The following is a 20,279-nucleotide window of genomic DNA, read 5'->3' on the forward strand; positions in this document are numbered from 1 at the left end:
CACTCATTGATTCTCATTACGAAAATTTGCATCACGAAAATTCTCATTACGAAAATTCGCAATCAACACTACTCCTAACGAATATTCGAATTCGCGAATATTCTACAAATATTCTACAAAATATTTGCGAAATATTGCAAATTCGAATATGACCCCTGCCGCTCATCACTAATCGGATGTGCACACACACACACCTTCTTTGAATTCTATGGTTTTATGTCTCTTACATAGTTCTGTATGAAATTTAGCCTACTCTTTCTTACAGCATTCTTATTTTATTTAAGTTTTTCAGCATTTATTTATGCTCAGCTCACTGGTCTGGCCAAAGCATTTTAATTGGGTTGAGATCTGGACTTTAAAATTGCCATTTCAAAACCTTGATTCATTTATTTTTCAACCAGTCTGCTGTAGATTTTCTAGTGTCCTTGGGATCATTGCCCTGTTGCATGACCAGTTTCATGGCCTCATGTTTGACTCAAGGATACTTTGATATACAGATAAGTTAATGGTCAACTCAGTGACTACCAGGTGCCCAGGTCCTGTGGCGGCAAAACAAGCACAAATCATCACCCTTCCAACATTGTTCTTGACATTTGGTTTCAGCTGTTTGTGCTGATATCCTGTGTTCAGTTTTCAATGTGCATCATTGTCAAACATCTCCACTTTGGTTTCATCTCCACAAAGAAATCATTCTAGAAATCATTTGATTTGTTCAGATGAAACTTTGAAAACTTAAGAGATGCTGCCATTTTCTTTTTAGAAAGAAGGTTCTTTCCCTGGGAAATCCTTCCATATAAGCCATATTTGTTCAGTATTTTTCGAATTGTACTGTTATGAACGTGAATATTAGAGTTGAGCAAATTTTTCAAAAACTCGATTCGGTCGGTTTGCAGAATTTTTTTTAAAATATTCGCTTCGATCTGAATTTATTCACGGCAAATCACGTTAAAAACGGCTAGTTCCTGGCTACAGAGAACCTTATATTGTAGTGTAGAACACTGTGCCTTGCAGTAACATGCATCGGGAGTTTGCTGTGGTAGTGAAATAATACTATGAGTCAGTATGACATGCAGATGACAGGCGTCGCTCTTAGAATCACTGCACACTTTAGAATCACTGCACTTATTTGGGCAGTCACGGGGCCAAAACTGACCAAATAACTCAAGTGTGAACTCAGCCTTACAGGTCGGTGTTAGCGTCAAGAAAAAGCACACTCCTTTTACACCGTTGTTAGCTGATTCCACATAGATGTCTACAGAACCTGTTCTATTAAAGGCTTATACAAGTAGAGTCCCCGACAGAGTGGAGAAGGTGTCAGCAGTGAGTTTGTGTTGACGTCACTGATTATTTTGCCCTTCCTCTGATCTGTCAGAACAAAAAAAAAAAAAAAATGGATCCTGTCTGTTGAGCATCTGCCTTAACTCGAACAGTATTTGGTCAGTAATCCATCAGTATTGCTAATGCCCAAAAAACAGGAGTGGATCCAAAACAGAGATGACCGACCGACCGTCAACCATTCAAGAACAGCTGGATTGCTGGTCAAGACACGACCGCTAGATGACACTGGGAGCTCAGGCCTCTCGCTGTGACTCCTGCTGCCTGTGCCTGTGAGGATAGTGGTGCGTGAAACACGCTAAAAAAGACCAAAGGAGAAGGCGCCAAGTTCCCTAGGAGTAAATTATGAAGAGGCTATGAAATGGATCATAGAGATCCGTATAATGTAATCTATATAGACTTAATAAGTCTATATAGATTAAATTATACGGGTCTCTATAATCTACTTAATAGCCTCTTCATATTTTACTCCTAGGGAACTTGGCGCCTTCTCCTTTGGTCTTTTTTAGCGTGTTTCACGCACCACTATCCTCATTCTCTATCACCTACCTAGAGTTCTCCAAGGCTAGGTTGAGACCATTGGCAGCCTGCCCACCTATGCTTTACTAAGAAATATATTTGTATAATATAATCTTTTCTTATTTAAAAGTATTTATTGTATAGTGTTCTTTTTTGCCTTTCTTTTGGCGCCCTGCTAAGTTATTCTGAAGGTCCAGTGACTAACACTCTCTTTTTCTCTTCCTGTCTCTGACTTACCTGTGCCTGTGCCAGAAACATTTAGGCCTCTGCCACTCCCCTGTGCAGGGCCTGGCACTTCTCTGTCTGACATACTATTAGATCAAATAAATAAAAAAAAAGGAAAAAGGAAATTAAAGTACCCAAGAAAAGTCTTTAATTTCTCACTTCACCACACAACAGCTAATAAGCCCTTTTTTTCCACTAATACACGCCAAAAAAGGCTATAATTTTCTCACTTCACCACACAACGGCAAATACTTTTTTTGTGTCACTAATACACGCCAAAAAGGGCTTTAGAACATATAACTGCACCGCTTAACAGCAAATATATTTTTCTTTTTTCCACTTGTACACTCCACAAAACGCTTTAGAATATATAACTGCACCGCTGAACGGCAAATATATTTTCTTTTGCCACTAATGCTTGCCAAAAATGGCTTTAGAACATATAACTGCACCGCTGAACAGCAAATATATTTTTCTTTGGCCACTAATAAACAACAAAAAGGGCTGTCATTTTTGCACTTCACGCAACAGCTAAAAAGTCCTTTTTTCCTCCACTAATACAAGCCAAAAAATGCTTTAGAACATATAACTGCTCCGCATAAGGGCAAATAAGATGTAGAAATATTTCCTTGTAATAAACCCTGTTAATGGCTGTATCAAGCACCCTAATAACAATAATGGTTTGCTGGAATTACAGAGCTGTATAATGGCAATTTGGATCCCTAGTCAGTGCAGCAAGGTGTAATAGGATTGTTCCTATTACCCAGGCTGTAACCTCCCCTACTGAACCCTGCTATACATAAATAATGTTGAATGATTCCTCCCTATCCTTTCCCTACACCTTGAATAATCTTTCCCTGAACTTGTAAATCGTTTTCTTTAGCACAATGAAGTCTTTCCTAGCACTGTCCCTAGCGCCTTCTGACATCTCTCCCTGCACTAAGTACACTGGAAAATGGCTTAATACAAGCTGGCTGAGGCTATTTATAGGGCTGTGACATCACAGGGCTGGCTGCTGATTGGCTGCATGCATGGCATTATGGGTAATCCCGCATTCCCAGAGTTCCTTGCTCCATGTCCTCACTCATGCAGCAGGAATTTTTGAAAAAAAAAATGCGATTTGTTACCACGAAATGTGAGGAAATTCGGATCAAATTCCACTTCATCAACTTCGATTCGCTCATCTCTATTGAATATTTAACACGGTAAAGTAAACCTGTTTGGTCTTAGATGTAGCTCTTGAGTTTTCTGCAATTTCTCTATGTATTGTAAGGTTTGACCCTGGGGTGAATTGGCAAGAACATCTAAAACTGGAAAGATTGTTATCTGTGTTGAATGTTTTCCACTTGTGAATACTCTTTCTTCTCACTGTATAGTTGTAATAAGGCTGACAGAAATTTTGATTATCACAAAGTTTTCTGCTTCCGTTTTTATGGTGGCAGTTTCCATTAACTCTAGATTGTTGTGAAGAGTGATCAGATGAATTGCAATTGCTAAAAAGTTAATTTGACAAAAATTAACTTAATCACAAAGAAAACATTTATACTGCATTTATGTCCTGCCACAAAATGACCTGCTATGTCATTTTAGTGTTCTTGTTATCTGAGGAGAAAATGTTAATGAGGACAAGGCAGCAGATATCACTCTGTCATGTGACTGAATTATATGATAGACTGATATTTTACAGGAAGTACAGGGATTTGCCTGCAGAAGTCTGAGGTAAAGGTATTTGATCTGAGGAAGCCCTCTTCAGACTGTTTGGGACATCTGGAAAATGATGCTCATGCTACCATGAGTCCTGTATCATGCCTTTAGTAAAGCATCCTGAGATTATTCATGTGTGAGGTTGCTTCTTATCAAAATAAATTGGCTCACTCCCAATTTTTCTTAAGAGCAGTGCCATTAACAAAGCATTCTCCAAAAGCAATTTCTCCCAAATGTCCGCGAACCGCAAGTTCACAGCGGGCCCCATTCACTTTAATGGCAGGCGAAACTGAAAAACCTTCAGGTCATATTTGCAGCCACAAAATATTTACTAGAAGTTCACAAATTGTCCCACAACATGGACAGTGACATACCAGAGGGGGATCAATGGCAAAAATTCCCACAAAAAAATAAGTATTTTAATCAGGGGCCATTTTTATGCATCTTAAAGGGAAACTGTCAAAAATGTGACCTGCTGGAGCCTAGGAAAATTGTGTTTTAGACCACGGGAGTACAGGCCTCAAACTTAATGCATTCACCGGACAGAAAACATCAAATGATTATGTGGCTGGAGGTATATTAGACGGTCAATGGATATCAATTTTACTGCAGGCCAGTGGAGTATACGCCCCAAAAATGATCCATTCACCGTACAGAAAAGAACAATTGATAATGTGGCTGGAGGTACATTAGGCAGTCACCATGTAACAATTTTACTGTTGGTCAGTTAGATCACAAGCCCCCAAAATTATGCATTTACCTTAAATAAAAGATAAAGTGATTATGTGGCTGGAGATATATTAGACAGTCGATGGATATCAATTTTACTGCAGGCCAGTGGACTACAGGCCACAAAAATTATTCAGACAGAAAACATCAAGTGATTATGTGGCTGGAGGTATATTAGATGGTCATTGGATATCAATTTTACTGCAGGCCTAGTGGAGTACAGGCTCCAAACATTATGCATTCACCGTACAGAAAAAATCAAGTGATTATGTGGCTGGAGGCATATTAGACGGTCAATGGATATCAATTTTATTGCAGGCCAGTGGAATGCAGGCCCCAAAAATTATTCATTCACCGTACAGAAAAGAACAATTGATAATGTGGCTGGAGGTACATTAGGCGGTCACGGTATAACAATATTACTGTTGGCAAGTTAGATTGCAGGCCCCAAAAACTATGCATTCACCGTACAGAAAAGATCAAGTGATTATATGACTGAAGGTATATTAGACAGTCAATGGATATCAATTTTACTGCAGGCCAGTGGACTACTGGCCCCAAAAATTATTCAGTCACTGGACAGAAAACATCAAGTGATTATGTGGCTGGAGTCATTGGATATCAATTTTACTTCAGGCCAGTGGAGTATAGGCCCCAAACATTAGGCATTCACTGTACAGAAAAGATCAAGTGATTATATGGCTGAAGGTATATTAGACGGTCATTTAAGATCCATTTTACTGCAGGCCATTGGAGTACAGGCCCCAAACATTAGGCATTCACCGTACATAAAAGTTCAAGTGATTATGTGGCTGGAAGTATATTAGACGGTCATTAGATAACAATTTTACTTTAGGCCAGTGGAGTACAGGCCCCAAAAAGTATTCATTCAACGTACAACAAAGAACAAGTGATTATGTGGCTGGAGGTATATTAGACGGTCATTGGATATCAATTTTACTGCAGGCCAATACAAATACATGTCAAATACATATGTTTAAAAGAACTAAAAATATAAAATTGGATTAAAAACATCGCTAACAAAATCTCCCCTCTTGAAAAAACCCCAAATGATAATAGTTGAAATTTTATAACACATGATAGTCACAGGTGTTGAATTCATCCTCGGCCCCAAACATTAGACATTCACTGGACAGAAAAGGCCTTTTATGCCTCTATATTTACATAAGACAGGGACCATTATTTGTCCTGGGTGGTGGCGGATAAGTGTGGGCTGGCATGAGGAAATTCAGTTAAACGTGGTCGTCACAGGTGTTGAATTCCTCCGAGATCCATGCCTCATTAATTTTTAGAAATGTGAAGTAGTCCACACTGTCGTGAACTAGTCCAGTGCGCTTATCGGTCACGATTTCCCCTGCTGCACTGAACGTCCTTTTGGACAGAACACTCGATGAGGGGCAAGTCAAGAGTTCCATGGCAATTTGTGCCAGCTCTGGCCACAGGTCAAGCCTGCACACCCAGTAGTCAAGGGGTTCCTTGCTTCTCAGAGCGTCCACATCGGCCGTTAATCCTGTCCATCTAGGCGTTCCCTGAGGCTGGATCTGGAAGGCGGCTGTCAATGGGTTGGCTGCAAGAATGATCTCATATCCGATGTGACTAACACATCTTCAAACTGCCCTCTTCTTGCATGCGATGTAGGATTGGTACCCGCAGTTGTTTCTCTGTGGGTGAAAATTTCTCTGCCATCGCCCGCAACAGCAGAATGCAGCATCTATCGAAGCAAGGCATGGAAATGCTGCATTCTGACAGCCCTCTGTGATGCTGGTAACATGTCCCCTATTTTGTGTTTGTACCGGGGGTCTAAGTACATTGCCACACAGTACTGGTCCTTGCCCTTTATGCTTTTTATACAGGGGTGCCTCTTCAAACACTGGAGCATGAAGGCCCCATTTGCACTAAATTGGAAGCGTCGGAGCGCCCTGGCTCCTACTCATCGGCCAGGAGAATGTCGTCCTCGGTCTCCTCCCCCTAGCCACGGACAACACCAGGGATCCTAGAAAAATATAAAGCCTGCTCTTCTTGCTCCTCCTCCCCCCCAGGCACCATACTCCTCGGACTTCTCTTCAGACTCCTGCTGACTTGTCTCAGATGGAGTAGCCCCCCTGGGAATTCTTTCAGCATTGCGACTTCCTCATCTTCCTGCTCCTAGATGGCTCGATCAAATACACGACACAATGCACGCTCCAGAAAGAAGGCGTAAGGTACTATGTCACTGATGGCGCCAAGGCTGCTACTGACCAGTTTGGTGATCTCATCAAGTGGCCACAGAAGTCTGCATGCATCGCACGTGAGCAGCCACTGGCTCGGTGAAAAAAAAAAAAACAAGCTCCCCAGAACCTGTCCTGCTGCAGAGTTCGTATAGATAGTCATTAAAGGCATGTTTCTGCTGAAGCAGCCTATGAAGCATATACAATGTGGAGTTACAGCAGCGTCGGGCAGTCACAAATCAGACGTCTGACGGGCAAGTGGTGTCGCCGCTGAACGTCAGCAAAGAGAGCCATGGCCGTGTAAGATGTAAAATCTAAAATGGCCAGAGTTTTTCCTGGCCTGATGCAAGACGTCCTGGACCCCAGGGTTATTTGGCAAAGAATCGCTGCACGACTAAGTTCAGGAAGTGTACCTTGCACGGCACGTGTGTCATTTTGCCCTGTTTCAGCACACTCAGCAGATTGGCACCGTTGTCGCACACCACTTTACCAACTGTCAAATTTAGCAGGGTTAGCCACTGATCAGCCTGTGACCGCAAAACTGAAAGGAGTGCAGTACCGGTGTGGCTCTTGGCTTCCAGGCACAACAGCCGCAGCACAGCCTGGCAACGCCTCTCCTGGCATGTCAAATAGGTTCTGGGGGGTGCAGTGGAAGAGGCGGTAGCATTTGAAAAGGAGGAGTCAGCCGAGGAGGAGACGGAGGATGGATTAGGAGGAAGAGAAGAAGAGGCAGGCCTGCATGCAATCCGTGGCGGTAACACCAAATCCACACGGGTGCCACAGGTTGCATTCTTGACAGTCGTCAGAAGGTTCACCCATTTGGCAGTAAAAGTTATGTATGTTCCCTGCCCGTGTTTGCTAGACCACGTGTCTGTGGTCAGATGTATCTTGGCCACAACACTACAGTATATGCCAGAGATACATTCACTTGCCGCTGAACATGACCACATAGCTCTCAGATGCCCTTCTGGGAGAAATATTTCCATCCGGGGACCTTCTATTGCTGTGTGCCAATGGCCACAAATTTTCTAAAGGCCTCCGAGTCCAATAGTTTATATGGAAGTAGTTGGGATAGCAATTCCGACAAGCTGGCGGTCAGCCATCGGGCAAGAGGGTTGTCCGGCGTCATCGACTTTTTACGTTTCAAACATTTGGGCCACAGAAGCCTGCCTTTGGCCAGATTAACGCGACGATGGCACGGTGGAAGGTGGAGTGGCGGACAATTAAGAGGAGAAGAAGAAGAGGCAGGACGTGGAGCGCCGAGAGTGTGGCTTTGTGGGTTCTGACGGTGTTGCTCCCACTGGGCTTGGTGATGGGAGGCCAGGTGCCTTCTTAAGGCGGTCATCACTCGGTAAGTGTTGGGCTTACCGCGACTTATGCGTTGACAGCACTATTGTCAGCAGCTGACACGTTAAAAATAGCCTACACTGTGGAGCCATGTGCCGGTGTCCTGGGAGCGCAAGATGTGACCGTGCATGGTGGATGGCTCACTCCAGATATATTTGCAGTCTGCTTTTTGCCACCTGTGCACTGCGAGTTCTGCCTGCTTCTCCTCCTTCTCCTCCCTCTCTGCTGCTCCGTCTCTCCCTCTGAACTCCCCTCCTCTTCCTCTTTGTGGGGACCCACGTGACATCCATCGACACGTCATCATCGTCACCTTCACCACCACTGACATTAGAGAGTCCGGATACTGTCGTCAGACCGCTGGGTAGCGGCCGTTGCTAGCTCCTCTTCCTCATCCGATGCCAAGCATGGCTGCGCATTGTTAAGGTCTGGTAATGGATGGAAAAGTATTTCTTCTGACTCGAGTGAAGTGGCTATGGTGGTGGTGTCTTTGGGGGTGCACACAGCAGAGAGTGAGGAGGGTGCTGAAACAGAGGATGAGGAGGGTGCAGAAGTGGAAGGCTAAGTGAGCCACTCAACCAACTCTGGTGCATCCTTTTACGTAATCTCACGCACCTTCTCCAACTTCCCACTTAGGCTCCGGCCTGGTGCACCTGCCTGACCTCTATCACCCCTGCTGAATGGCCTGCCTCTTCCCCTGCCTGTTATTTTCGAAATGACCCTATGAAAAAGTCCCTATAGAAGAGCAGTATTTGTGGAAGCAGGTATATCGCGGGCCTCAATCAATATTTGTTCAAAGCCGGTATATCAATACCCTCTATCGGTATTTTGTGGAAACAGGTATATAGAACCCAATAATGAGTATTTGCTGGAAGCAGGTAAATCAAACCCCTTAATCAAAATTTGGTGGAAGCTGGTGTATCACAGGCCTCAATCAATATTTGGTGGAAGTCGGAATATCAATTCCCTGTAACAGTCTTTTGTAGAAACAGGTATATGGAACCCAATAATGAGTATTTGCTGGAAGCCGTTAAATCAAAACCCTTAATCAATATTTGTGGGAAGCTGGTGTATCGCAGGTTTCAATCAATATTTTGTTGATGCCGGTATATCAATTCCATCTATCAGTATTTTGTGGAAACAAGTATATAGAACCCAATAATGAGTATTTGCTGGAAGCCAGTAAATCAAACCCCTTAATCAATATTTGGTGGAAGTCGGTGTATCGCAGGCCTCAATCAATATTTGGTGGAATCCGGTATATTATTCCCCTCTATCAGTATTTGTAGAAACAGGTATATAGAACCCAATAATGAGTATTTGCTAGAAGCCGGTAAATCAAACCCCTTAATCAATATTTGGTGGAAGCCGGTGTATCGCAGGCCTCAATCAATATTTGGTGGAATCCGGTATATCAATCCCCTCTATCAGTATTTTGTGGAAACAGGTATATAGAACCCAATAATGAGTATTTGCTGGAAGCTGGTCAATTAAACCCCTTAATCAATTTTTGGTGAAAGCCGATGTATTGCAGGCCTCAATCAATATTTGGTGGAAGCCTATATATCAATACCCTGTATCATTATTTTGTGGAAACAGGTATAAAGAACCCAATAATGAGTATTTGCTGGAAGCTAGTATATCAAACTCCTTAATCAATATTTTGTGGAAGCCGGTGCATCGCAGGCCTCAATCAATATTTTGTGGAAGCTGGTATATCAATCCCCTCTATCAGTATTTTGTGGAAACAGGTATATAGAACCTAATAATGAGTATTTGCTGGAAGCTGGTAAATCAAACCCCTTAATCAATTTTTGGTGAAAGCCGTTATATCAAACCCTCTATCAATATTTTATGGAAACAGGTATATATAACCCAATAATGAGTATTTGCTGGAAGCTGGTATATCAAACCCCTTAATCAATATTTGGTAGAAGCCGGTGTATCGCAGGCCTCAATGAATGTTTGGTGGAAGCCGGTATATCAATTCCCTGTGTCAGTATTTTGTGGAAACAGGTATATAGAACCCAATAATGAGTATTTGCTGGAAGCCGGTAAATTAAACCCCTCAATCATTTTTTGGTGGAAGCCGGTATATCAAACCCTATATCAGTATTTTATGAAAACAGGTATATAGAACCCAATAATGAGTATTTGCTGGAAGCTGGTATATATCAAACCCCTTAATCAATATTTTGTGGAAGCCGGTATATCAATTCCCTGTATCAGTATTTTGTGGAAACAAGTATATAGAACCCAATAATGAGTATTTGCTGGAAGCTGGTAAATTAAACCCCTCAATCAATATTTGGTGGAAGCCGGTATATCAATACCCTCTATCATTATTTTGTGGAAACAGGTATATAGAACCCAATATTTAGTATTTGCTGGAAGCTGGTTTATCAAACCCCTTAATCTATATTTGGTGGAAGCCGGTGTATCACACCCCTCAATCAATATTTTGTGGAAGCTGGTGTATCACACCCCTCAATCAGTATTTTGTGGAAGCAGGTATATCGCACTCCTTAATAATTTTTTTTTTTTTTGGGGGGGGGCAACAGGTATATCACATCAGTTGCAATTAGTTATTTCAATATCATTTGTCCCACTATCTAGCTGTGGTATCTCAGCAGAACTGCACACCACTGCAGCACAATACAAATGCACTATAATACACTTTCTATGTTAGACGGTATATTATAGGTATTTCACACCCCTCAATCAGATTATTTTGGGGGGTCAAACAGGTATATAACACCAGTTGCAACTAGTTATCCAATAGCCTTTGTCCCTCTATCTAGCTGCGGTATCTCAGCAGAACCGCACACAATTGTGGGGAGAGTGACTGTGAGTGATGTAAGGCAGGGATCCGGGCTTGATGCAGGATGTGATAGGCACTGGTTAGTGATCGATGGGCAGTGATGGTGTGTATGGGATGTGGGGGATAGTGGTGGTGGCTGGATGGCAGTGGCGTTATATGAAGGGATGGGGGGGGGGGGCAGGATAAGCAGGGAGTTCCTGTGCAATAAGGGGTTAATGGGGGACAGTGGTCTGCTGGTTGGGCTGTGTAGTCTGTTAGATATTTCTGGGGGGAATAGTATGCTGGGGGAAGTAAATGGATAGCAGGCAAGGGGGGAGTAACTGTGGATAATGTAAGGCTTGGGTCCGGACTTGGTGTGGATTTGTGGTGGGCAGTGGACGGGATGTGGGGGATAGCAGTGGTTACCTTTTAGATGCGGCCGGTGAGTGTCCTCCAGTGGTAGCGCTTCTGCACGTGTGGCCAGTGGTGTGCAGAAGCGCGCTCTATCCAGGGGTTATGAGGGCGGTGGTGGGGGCGTGGCCGGGGCGTGTGTGGTGAGGGGGTGGGCGGTGATTGCTGTGACTGTGTACGCTGAAGCGGGGGCGGGGCTGAGTTCGGTGGGTGGAGAGGGGGCGGGCATGGTGGGGAGCCGGTGTGGAAAAGAGTGAGGGTGGGCGGTGGTCCCTAGTGGTGGAGGAGGAGACTGGGTGTGGCGATGCAGGCGGAGGCGTGGCTGATGGTGAGGGTGCCGATGCTGGCGGCGGGACACAGCGCTATGGGCGGAGCTGTGGGCGTGGTGGGGATCCGGACCTGGGTGTGTGTTGTGGTGGTGGGCGGGGCGGCGTTGCGGTGCAGCAGCGGGCTGGAGGGGGTGTGGTAGAGATACATGGGAGCTGATGGTGGGGGCGGGCGTGGAGGACATGGGCGGGGCATGTTGCTGGGGACGCGGTCGGGTGGTCCGGAATGAGGAAGGGTGTTGAGCCTGCCTTGTGAGGGGCTGGTGGATGCCGATGTGGGGTGTGTTGTAAGTGCTGGAGGGGGGATCGGGGTTGGAGATGATTTGACTGGGTGGCCAGAGAGGGGCGTGATGGGGGGGCGGTCCTATGGCTGATGATGCTGAGTGGTCGGTGGATGCAGTGGTGACTGCTGTTGCGATGTAAGGCGGAGGGTGGATGAATGGTGTGGGTTAACCTATGAAGGGGGACTGGTGTGGGTGGATGAGGGGGGACTGGCTCGGTTTAGGGGGTTCTGGAGTGGTGGGGGGGGAACTTGTGTGAGGAGGATGGTTGGGGGTGGTGGTTGGTTCTGTAGGATATGGAGGGGAGAGTGGGGGGGGGTATGAAGGGGAGGTGTAGGGGTGTAGATGTGGATGAAATGTGTGGTGTGATGGGTGTATTGGGGTGTTGTCTGGAGTTGTGGGGGTAACTGGAATTGGGATGGGGATGTGGAACGGTGGTGTGCAGAGTGGACTGGAGGTCCGGATGGGGTGTATCGCTGGGAAGGAAGTGGGATGGGGGGCCGAGTGTCAGCGGGATGGATGATGGGTCCTGGGGTCAGACCGAGTGTCCTGGTGTGTGGCTCAGGGGTGGGAGAGTGTGGAACTGGAGGTGAAAGGGGGGGGGGGGGCGGGGTGGAACGTGACAGCGCGGGTGCTAGAAACACTGGTTTTCCATGCTCTCGTTTAGTCCATTGGGTTCAAGTGTGTGGAGCTTGAATATCCAAAACATTTCACGTCTTTGGAGGGTCCTGTATCTGTTAAAGTTTTTCCTGACGAATCCAAGGAGAGAGCCGATGGCAGTGCAGGGTGGTGTGGCCAGCACAGTGACGTCTCCTGGACAGACACATATCTGCTCTCTTAGGCTACTTTCACACCTGCGTTAGTTGCGGATCTGTCTGGTATCTGCACAGACGGATCCGCACTGATAAAGCAAATGCTTGTATCCGTTCAGAACAGATCCGTTTGCATTACCATGAACAAAAAAGATAAATAAAAAATAATATATTTTTTTTGTTCATGATAATGCAAACAGATCCGTTTTGACTTACACTGAAAGTTAATGGGAGGCGGATCCGTTTTCTATTGCACCATATAGTGTCAGTGAAAACGGATCCGTCCCCATTGACTTACATTGTAAGTCAGGACGGATCCGTTTGGCTCTGCATCGTCAGGCGGATATCAAAACGCTACAAGCAGAGTTTTGGTGTCCACCTCCAGAACAGAATGGAGGCAGAACAGAGGCAGAACGGAGGCAAACTGATGCATTCTGAACGGATCCTTATCGATTCAGAATGCATTGGGACTGAACTGATCCGTTTTGGGCCGCTTGTGAGAGCCCTGAAACGGATCTCACAAATTGAATGACACGTGTTCGGCTCATTCTAAGTCAGGGAGAGCTGAGCATAGGAAGGGACAGACAGTGTAGAGACTGTAATTGAATAACATTTTTCTACAAAAATGTTTCATAGACCCAAAAGTCCTTGTAATGACTATTGTCTGTGACAGCAGCAATATATGTTTGTAGCGCAACCTGTGCTAAATTGCTCAGTGTTAGGCTACATGCACACAACCGTATGTGTTTTGCGATCCGTATGGCGGTCCGTATGGCATTCATATGATTCATATCCAGCACACAGTGTGCTGTCTGTGTTTTTTGCTGACCCATTGAAATGAATGGGTCCGCATCCTATCCATAAAAAAAAACGTAACGGACATGGAAACAAAATACGGTCGTGTGCATGAGGCCTTAGGGAGAGCTGTGCAGACAAACAGTGTAGGGAGTGTAATAGGCAGATTTTTATACCCAAAACTTTTCTGAGACCCAAAATTCATTTTAAGGACTATTGTGTGTGACAGCAGCAATATATATTTTAGCGCATCCGGCACAAAATACTGCGTAATAGGCCGCTGCGGACAGTTAAATTATCCGTGCCACATCTCCTGTTTAAAGTGTGCGCATCCCTAAAATATCAGTGGCATCCAGTGCACTTTTTAGTAGACGGTGTCCACTGCGGACAGTTAAATTATCCACGCCACATCTCCTACGGAGCCGGTGCAAGGATTTTTGTCAACACAAGCAAATCTACATTTTGGCGCCCCCCCCCCATCATTTCGCATTTCTGCCCCTCATGATTCATGTCCATTTCTTGCCCTCCCCCATCATTTCACATTTCTGCCCCTCACGATTCATATCCATTTCTTGCCCCCCCATCATTTCACATTTCTGCCCCTCATGATTCATGTCCATTTCTTGCCCACCCCCCATCATTTCACATTTCTGCCCCTCATGATTCATATCCATTTCTTGCCCCCCCATCATTTCACATTTCTGCCCCTCATGATTCATATCCATTTCTTGCCCCCCCATCATTTCACATTTATGCCCCTCATGATTCATATCCATTTCTTGCCCCCCCCCATCATTTCACATTTCTGCCCCTCATGATTCATATCCATTTCTTGCCCCCCATCATTTCACATTTCTGCCCCTCATGATTTATATCCATTTCTTGCCCCCCCCATCATTTCAAATTTCTGCCCCTCATGATTCATGTCCATTTCTTGCCCCCCCATCATTTCACATTTCTGCCCCTCATGATTCATATCCATTTCTTGCCCCCCCATCATTTCACATTTCTGCCCCTCATGATTCATATCCATTTCTTGCCCCCCCCATCATTTTAAATTTCTGCCCCTCATGATTCATATCCATTTCTTGCCCCCCCCCCCATCATTTCACATTTCTGCCCCTCATGATTTATATCCATTTCTTGCCCCCCATCATTTCACATTTCTGCCCCTCATGATTCATATCCATTTCTTGCCCCCCATCATTTCACATTTCTGCCCCTCATGATTTATATCCATTTCTTGCCCCCCATCATTTCACATTTCTGCCCCTCATGTTTCATTTCCATTTCTTGCCCCCCCATCATTTCACATTTCTGCCCCTCATGATTCATATCCATTTCTTGCCCCCCCATCATTTCACATTTCTGCCCATGATTCATATCCATTTCTTGTCCCCCCGTCATTTCACATTTCTGCCCCTCATGATTTATATCCATTTCTTGCCCCCCCCCCCCATCATTTCACATTTCAGCCCCTCATGATTCATATCCATTTCTTGCCCCCCCTCCCCCATCATTTCACATTTCTGCCCCTCATGATTCATATCCATTTCTTGTCCCCCCATCATTTCACATTTCTGCCCCTCATGATTCATATCCATTTCTTGCCCCCCCCATCATTTCACATTTCTGCCCCTCATGATTCATATCCATTTCTTGCCCCCCATTCATTTCACATTTCTGCCCCTCATGATTCATATACATTTCTTGTCCCCCCTGTCATTTCACATTTCTGCCCCTCATGATTTATATCCATTTCTTGCCCCCCCTCCCCCATCATTTCACATTTCTGCCCCTCATGATTCATGTCCATTTCTTGCCCCCCCATGAGCCAATATCATAGTGCCATCCTCTCCCCCTGCCCCCTAATGTGGCAGTATCAAGTGCCTCTTTCCTCCCCCCTCCATGTGCCAGTATCATGGCACCAATAGCCCCCCTCCCCCGTGGCAGTAAATTAACAGTCCGGTATTAAAAAAAAAACAAAAAAAAAAACTTTTATACTTACCTCCATGTCAGCGATGCGTTGCAGCCTCTTCCTCTTCCTGTGTTCCCAGCAGCCTCTAGTGTTAAAGATTTGGTGCTCGTGTTCTTATTTAGCCTGTCTTTCTGAAAAGTTTATGATGGGATTCAAACCCATGACCTTCTGTATCAAAGGCAAAGCACTTACCCACACAGCTATGAGAGCTGTAGAGCCAATTGCCTTTAACAAAAAAAAATAAAAAAAGCTATATATATATATATATATATATATATATATATATAGACTTCTACTGTAGATAACTTTGATACCTAGGGTACAACCATACACATGACAGTTGCCCCAACACACCCAGCTCTGCTACATCCATACACAGTGTTCTGGGGCAGCTGTCATGTGTATGTACACTAGGTATCAAAGTTATATAAAAATAGAAGTCTTTTTACAATTCTGCACTACACTACTTTCACGGTTTATTGCTCGGTCATATTTCATGGCTAATTTTACATATATCCATACTGTGTGTGAAAAATATCTCTGTAAATGACAACTTTTTACATTTTTTTATACAAAGTTGTCAATTTACAGAGATATTTCTCTCATCCAGCATGGGTATATGTAAAAATACACCCCAAAATACATTGCCTTACTTGTCCTGAGTACGGAGATATCACATGAGTGACACTTTTTTGCAGCCAAGATGCGCAAAGGGGCCCAAATTTCAATGAGTACCTTTAGGATAAATATCCCACAAGTCTCCCCATTTTAGAAAGAAGACACCCCAAGGTATTCCGTTAGGGGTATGGTGAGTTCATGTAAAATTTTATTTTTTGTCACAAGTTTTTTGTCTCGCGAGATGACGCGTAGATGCGTGAAGGAGGAATAACCCGGCCACCCGCAGGACGCATCCCTGCGTTAGGCGGTCGGGAAGCAGTTAAGTAACTGGCAATACAGATGTCATAGCTGTGTGGGTAAAAGCCTTGCCTCTGATCTGAAAGGTCGTGAGTTTGAATCCCAGGAGAAAAACTTTTCTGAAAGACATGCTAAATGAGATTTAAATACACCAGGTCTCATAGCTACGTGCCGCTCTGTGACTGTGAGAAAGTCAGTAAGTGCGGGGGGTGGCACACAGGCTCAGCGAGGTAAATGTAAGTTGGCAAGTAAATTGTTTGCCACCCCCCCTTCTCTGCGCCCTCAAGCAGCCGCTTGGGCTGATTTATGATAGAGTCGGCTCTGTTCTCCTATTTAAAGAATGCACATCCCTAAAATATCAGTGACATCCAGTGCACTTTTTCCGTAGACACTGCGAACTGTGACATTACCTGTGGTACCTGTCCTGTATAACGTTTCCTTATCACAAATACCTTTGTAAAAAAATTTTCAAGCTACGGTTTTATCTCCGGACAAAGAAACTGAAGACTTGCCTGAATGCCGGATCCGGCATTTTTCCCCAAAGGAATGTATTAGTGCCGAATCCGGCATTCAGCCTGTGTATGCGCAGACCGGTAAAAATGTGAAAAAAAATAAAATATTAGACAGATCCGTCTGTCCACATGACAAGCGGAGAGACGGATCCGCTCTTGTAATGCATTTGTGAGATGGATCCGCATCCGGATCCGTCCCACAAATGCTTTCAGTCACATGCAGATTGGCGGATCCGGCGGGCAGTTCCGATCCGCCAATAACCCTTTTAAAGTCATACAAGTCTGTCATACTACAATACTACATTTATTTTAATTTCCCTCCTCTGTTCCCCCATATAGTCCCCCCTGTGCCCCCATATAGTACAGACCCCCCTCTGTGCTCCAGATAGTACAGACTCCCCATTTGAGCCCCAATATAGTACAGACCCCTCTGTGCCCCCAGATAGTACAGACTCCCCCTTTGTGCCACCATATAGTACAGGCTCTCCCTCTGTGCTGTCATATAGTACAGGCCCCCCTCTATGCAACCAAATAGTAAAGACACCCCCCCTCTGTGGGGCTGGTATGCAACTTTTTCCGGGGCTGGTTTTTATCCCCAGTCAGGCCCTCCCCCAGCCGCCACTATTTTTCACGGTGTGCCATGCCTGCCTTACACCAACATATGTCCCGTAACATCACACGTGCTCTGACCAATGCAGTTACTGAGAATGTCCACTTAACCATGGACACATGGACAAGTGAATTCGGCCAGGGACGCTACATTTCCCTGACAGCACACTGGGTGAACGTTGTGGAGGCCGGGAGTAAATTGTAACCTGGGATGGCACAGGTGCTACCGACGCCAAGGATTGCAGGCCCTGCATCGATCAGGGTTTCCGCCAGCACCTACTTTAGTGGCTCCAACCCCCACTTCTCCTCCTCCGCCTCCTCCTCCATTTCAACCTCTGAATTATCCACCAGCAGCACCAGTCAGTCATCAGTTGGTAGCTGGATGCAGTGTAGCATTGCAGTGGGGAAGCGGAAACAGGCCGTGCTGAAGCTGATATGCTTAGGGAACAAACCGCACACCGCCGTAGAGCTGTGTAGTGTCCCACTAGGTAAATATGGGCACTACACAAGGGTCAATTGGGCCACGTTGTTCCCCACCTTTTGTGGAACAGGGTCATTGTATTTTATACGGTATTTTGTATTGCATAATGGTGTGTGTTTTCCTGTTGTCTCCTGTACCAGGCCTGTTAGGGGTAGTTCCTCCTCCTAGACAGTAGAGGGAGCTAGGGAACCCCCTAGTATATATATATATATATATATATATATATATATATAGTTAGGCCAAGATAGGAAAGGGAGTTTAGTCCAGGAGGCTAGTCAGTGCAGTCTAGCCTGCCTGAGTCCCTGAGCAAGAGGAGCTCAGGAGTAAATCCAGGGGAAGAGTTTGCCTCCTGAAGTTCCCTTAAAAGTACCGTGCAGAGCCAAGTTTATTCCAGCCAAACAGAGAGCTGAAGGGCAGAAGGATATTCTACAGCAAGGAGACATATACCAGAGGAAGGCTTCCCTACCCAAGGATAAAGCCAGCAATAGGGAATACGGGCCTTGGAGAAAGTCAGACAGGAACTGAGGAAAATACAGCCTGATCTGTAAGTGTTATTCCCTCTGAGTATCTTGCAAGGACTTTGCCTGCCGTTTATATAAAGTCTGCCTGTTACCACCTTTTACATGTGGAACTAACTAAAGACTGTACATAGTTGAACTGTTCAGTAAAAGGAAGTTCTGGTTCACTGCAACTTGTGTTCCTCAATTATTCCTACAACAAATCGGTGTGCCACCGTTACCGTCACAGGCGTCACAAACTTAAAGGGATCTTGCCACCGGCACATTAAACCTGCAACACCCAGGGCACCTCACCTACCACCAGGCCTGGTCCCTATACATAGAGAGTGCCCCAGAGGATCCATGTGCCAGTCTCTCCATCACTGCTGTACACCTGCCCAGGGTATATAAAAAACTGTGAGTACCAAAAAACACCCTCGGTTAGTAACTACCACTGTGACCTCACCATTGCTCACTCTGCAGGGCTGCATACTGCAGCTGTGGCAGGGGATAAGAGACCAGACTGAGCTGTGGCTCTCACAACTCAACCTAGAACCAGGCATGGTTGTGTCTGATAATGGCCGTAACTTGGTGGTGGCTTTGGAGTTCGGCAAGCTCACACACATACCATGCCTAGCCCATGGGTTCAACCTTGTGGTTCAGCGGTTTCTCAAAACCTACCCCAATTTGCCTGAGCTACTGGTGAAGATGCGCAGCGTGTGTGAACATTTCCGCAAGTCACCGATAGCTTCAGCCAGTCTGTTAACAAAATTACCAGCTCACAGGCTGTTGTGCGATGTGAGCAGGTGCTAGAACTCGACGTTTCACATGTTGGCCAGGCTTTGTGAGCAGCAGAGGGCAGTAGTGGAATACCAGCTGCAACATAGTCGTTGCCTTTCCAGTCAGCTTCCGCTATTCACAAGCGAGGAGTCGGCAAGGATGTCTGACCTCTTTGAGGCTTTAAGAAACATGGAAGAATCAACATGGATTGTGAGCGGCGATAACACTATTATCAGCGTAACCATCCCACTTCTGTGTCTACTCAAACACTCGCTGCTCACAATTAAGGATGACGCTTTGCATGTGGAAGAGGTGGAAATGGGGGAAGACATTAAACAGGGTGATAGACAGACCATCCTCAATTCGTCTTCTCAGCGCGAATTGGATGATGAAAAGGAAGAGGAGGAGGAGGAGGAGGAGGAGCAGGAGATGGTTGCCTCCGTTACAGAGGGTAGTACCCATGGTAGTTTAATTCCATCTGTTCAGCGTGGGTGGGCAGAAGAGAAGGAAGAAGATGAGAAGATTGAGAGTAGTGATGAGCGGGAGGTGCCATATTCGATTTCGCGATATTTCGCAAATATTCGATTGAATATTCGTGTTATATTCGTCAAAATTGAATATTCGTAATTATTCCAATGATCGCGATTAATATGCAATTTAATTAATCGCGTATTGCGATTTTTCCTTTGATAGTATAAGGCAACGTTCCTATGACTAATTGACTATGGCTAGGCTAATATGTTTATTTTACGAAATTTCGTATTATTGCTCTAACTTCGTCTTTTAGAATTGCGATTTCAACTTACTGCTATATTCCATATTTGTTAATTCTAGCCTAATAGGCTAGAATTAACGAATATGGAATATAGCAGTGTTAAGTTGAAATCGCAATTCGATTATTATAACTTGAATTAATCGAATTGCGATTTCAACGTAATTCTCAAATCCGACAGTACATTCTAGTATATGGAGACGTTCCCATAGTGATGGGAACGCTC

This window comes from Bufo gargarizans, chromosome 4 (genome assembly GCF_014858855.1).
Source record: "Bufo gargarizans isolate SCDJY-AF-19 chromosome 4, ASM1485885v1, whole genome shotgun sequence".
Lineage (NCBI taxonomy): Eukaryota > Metazoa > Chordata > Amphibia > Anura > Bufonidae > Bufo > Bufo gargarizans.